The 4,375-nt window shown below is 38.8% G+C and overlaps 1 pseudogene; it reads right to left on the reverse strand.

Moving 5' to 3' along the window:
* Window positions 1–3,047: 3,047 nt before the first annotated feature.
* On the reverse strand, window positions 3,048–3,999 carry LOC132234143 (olfactory receptor 7A10-like; annotated as a pseudogene).
* Window positions 4,000–4,375: the final 376 nt, after the last annotated feature.

The following is a 4,375-nucleotide window of genomic DNA, read 5'->3' on the forward strand; positions in this document are numbered from 1 at the left end:
CCTGGGGCACTTGAAACTAAAGAAAAAATGAACAAATGGGACTACATCAAAATAAAAAGCTTCTGCACAGCAAAAGAAACCATCAACAAAACAACGAGAAAACCCACTGTGTGGGAAAACATATTTGCCAATGACATATCTGATAAGGGCCTAATCTCCAAAATTTATAGGGAACTCATACAACTTAACAAAAGAAAGATAAACAATCCAATCAAAAAATGGGCAAAGGACCTAAATAGACACCTTTCAAAAGAGGACATCCAGAAAGCCAAGAGACATATGAAAACATGCTCAAAGTCACTAATCATCCGAGAGATGCAAATCAAAACAGCAATGAGGTACCATCTCACACCTGTCAGACTGGCTATCATCAACAAATCAACAAACGACAAGTGCTGGAGAGGATGTGGAGAAAAAGGAACACTTGTGCACTGCTGGTGGGAATGCAGACTGGTGCAGCCACTATGGAAGACAGTATGGAGTTTCCTTAAAAAACTGAAAATGGAACTCCCATTTGACCCTGTGATCCCACTTCTAGGAATATATCCCAAGAAACCAGAAACACCAATCAGAAAGGATATATGCACCCCTATGTTCATAGCAGCACAATTCACCATAGCTAAGATCTGGAAACAGCCTAAGTGCCCATCAGTAGATGAATGGATTAGAAAACTGTGGTACATCTACACGATGGAATACTATGCTGCTGTAAAAAGCAAGGAACTCTTACCATTTGCAACGTCATGGATGGAACTGGAGAGCATTATGCTAAGTGAAATAAGCCAGTCAATAAAGGAAAAATACCACATGATCTCACTCATTCGTGGACAATAGAGACCATTATAAACTTTTGAACAATAATAGATACAGAGGCAGAGCTGCCTCAAACAGATTGTCGAGCTGCAGCGGGAAGGCCAGGGAGGGTTGGGGGGCAGGAGGTAGGGGGGTAAGAGATCAACGAAAGGACTTGTATGCACGCATATAAGCATAACCAATGGACATAAGACACTGGGGGATAGGGGAGGCTAGGGGACTGTCTAGGGCGGGGGGATAAAATGGATACATATGTAATACCCTTTGTAATACTTTAAGCAAAAAAAAAAAAAAAAATATGAAGGAATGAAAGGAGACTGTAAGATAGGAGGAGGGAGCTAATGTGTATTGGAAATCCACTCTGTGCCAGGTGCTGTGATTAAAACCTCTGACAAATTGGTCACTGTGAGTTTTTAATGCATCAGCTTTGTAAAACTGAACATTTTTTTCAGGTTATCTATAATGTTTGTCTTTATTGTTTTACTTGGGACAATTTGTTCTCTCATATTTTATTTTACCTTCCATTGACTCTAGTTTGACTTATTATGTAAGAATAATTATGCTCAGGATGAATTCCCATTTGGATGTTCTATATATAAACATACTCTTGTGTACCAGCAAAAAAAAAAAAAAAAAAAAAAATTTAAATAAGGTAATGTGTAGATAATAGCACAATGGAATACTTTTCAACAGTGAAAAAAAGCAACTATTCACTTATCCACTTAACCGAATCTTAGATTTTTAATATTGAGTTGAAAAGGCAAGGTACAGCATGGTAGCATATCCAGAATGTTCACAATAAGCATGTAATAAAATGTATATTTATTGTAGATAAAATATTTGTTGTAAAAATATTAAGAAAACATGAAATGAAATGAAAAATTGTGGTGAGCAAGATAATTAGAGGGAGCTCCTAATGATTATTAATAATATACTTTATTTATTTGTGTAGTAAATTAATAGATGTTCATTTTATTGTTTTTTAAATAAATTATACAAATAATATGGAAAAAAAAAAAAGAACTTATGTGCATATATGAATAACCCATGGACACAGGTAAAAGTGGGGTGAAGGCCTAAGGAGGGGACGAGAAAGAGGAGTGGGGGTCAATGGGGGGTGTGGGGGGAAGAAGAACATCTGTAATACTTTCAATAATAAAGATAAATTTTTAAAAAACAAAACCATAGCCATCCTGCCCTTGTTCCCCAATACATGCAGAGTCCTTCAGCCCAAGTCCATTTCACTGTCTTTCACACACATGCATACACACAGCTTCCTGTGTGGCTTTTGGGCGTACAGGACCTGTGAGTAATAAACCTTATGTGTTCATAGTTTCATGATGGTTATTGTAATTATTAGAAGGACCACAAGAGTCCATCCACCCAGGACATTGACGCTGGTCTGAGGAACAAGTAGTAGGACCCAGGCCAGTGCCCAGGCATCCCTATCCTATTGCATCGCTATCAATAGACTGAGACTTATAGGGAACAATGATAAAATCTATAATATCAGGAAGAGCAGTTAAGGTACCAATGTACAGAGAATGAGGGACACATGGTGAAAACAGAGGTTTCAGATTTTATGGAATGAAATTATACAATGGATTAGGTAGCCAAGTGCAGTTTTTCTATATGAGTGACACCACTTATTACTACTCTACCTACAAAACAAGAACAAATTACTTACAATGATATATGTCATATGAGAAGAAATTATTCTTAAGACATCAATATTTCTAGTGAAGTAAATGAAAGCTTCTCACTATTTCTGACCAAGGTTGGAAAGATTTTGTGAAGGTTAAAAAAGGACAAAGAGGAAAAGTGTCTATATAACAGACAAAGCAGGAAGCTTAATAAAATGGTTACTTAAATTGTATAGAGAAGTTAAAATAAACAAAGGAAATTCAAGGACAAAATAAAAGGAAAAAGTCTGGACTGGCCTGTGTTTCTCAGTGATTGAGCATCAACCTATGAACCAGGAGGGCTCTGCTGGATTTCTGGTCAGGGCATATGCCCAGGTAGAGGGTTTGATCAGCAGAAGAGGGTATGCAGGAGGCAACTGGTCAATACTGTACTCTCATCATTGATGTTTCTCTCTCTCCATCTCCCTTCCTCTCTGCAATCAATAAAAAGATGTTTTTATAAAAACAAAAGGACAAAAAAAACACACACTGTGATTAAAGAGTCACAATTTCTTTTTTTAGGTTCTGTAGCCCCAAAATCAAGAGCACTTTTTACCTCGAGATGATTGTCCCCTTTGTACCTGCCATCCCAAAGAATCTTTTCAGGGCTCTCTTTATGTCCTTGTTCCTGAGACTGTAGACGAAGGGGTTCAGCATGGGTGTGACCACGGTGTACATGACTGAGGCTGCTGCACTTGAGTGTGTGCTGTGGGTAGCAGCAGAGCTAAGATACACTCCTAGGCTTGTACAATAAAATAAGGACACAACTGAGAGATGAGACACAAATGTAGAAAATGCCTTATACTTCCCCTGAGCCGATGAGATTCCTCTTATGGAGGACACTATCTTAGAGTAAGAGTAAATGATACCAGCAAGGGGGCCACCAGCCAGTAGCACAGATACAAAATACATCACCATGTTATTAAGAAAGGTGTCGGAACAAGCAAGTTGGACGACCTGTTTGAGTTCACAGAAAAAGTGGGGGATTTCCAAGTTTGTACAGAAAGACAATCGCAACACTATTAAACTTTGTAACAAGGAATTCACGGTCCCCATGATGCATGACATCAGAACCAACAGTCCACAGAGCAGGGGGTTCATGAAGATCATATAGTGCAAGGGGTGGCAGATGGCCACATACCTGTCATAGGCCATGATGGCTAGAAGGAAGTTATCTAGTCCTGAAAAGAATATGAAAAAATACATCTGTGTGATGCAGCTTGCATAGGTGATGACTTTGCTGTGTCTGGATGTTCACCAGCATCTTTGGGACGGTGGTGGAGGTGAAACAGATGTCTACCAAGGACAGGTTGGAGAGGAAGAAGTACATGGGTGTGTGGAGGAGGGAGTCTGAGCTGACGGCCAGGATGATGAGCAGGTTTCCCAACACAGTGATCAGGTACATGGAGAGGAAAAGCCCAAATATGAGGGACTGCAGTTCTGGGTCCTCTGAAAATCCCAGAAGAAGAAATTCTGAAATCAGAGTATCATTCTCAGGTCCCATGGGGTGGACGTGACTAGTAGGCAAGAAAAATTAGCTTATTAATTTTTACACAAATGGCCATTACAAGCATAGTTGAAATGCTACAACTGCATTTTGTAATAAAGCAACAATATTTATCATTTGTACATCTCATTCCCCCATGACATGTCTGATTAGGAATTCCTGTCTTCCTCAAACTTTCTTTCAAAGGTGGTCGTGGATTACACTGTTTTCATGAGAAATGCTTTCATGCACTTGAGGAATATTTATTGACATTTCCTACCTCTAGGGAAAGTGTATAAGATGCTCAGAAACAAAATTCCTAGAATATAATGATAGTGAAAGAACATAAACTACAAATATGTCATAGACCAAGTTAGATGGTGTCATGTGAACA

The sequence above is a fragment of the Myotis daubentonii genome, chromosome 5 (assembly GCF_963259705.1).
Source record: "Myotis daubentonii chromosome 5, mMyoDau2.1, whole genome shotgun sequence".
NCBI classification, from domain to species: Eukaryota; Metazoa; Chordata; class Mammalia; order Chiroptera; family Vespertilionidae; genus Myotis; species Myotis daubentonii.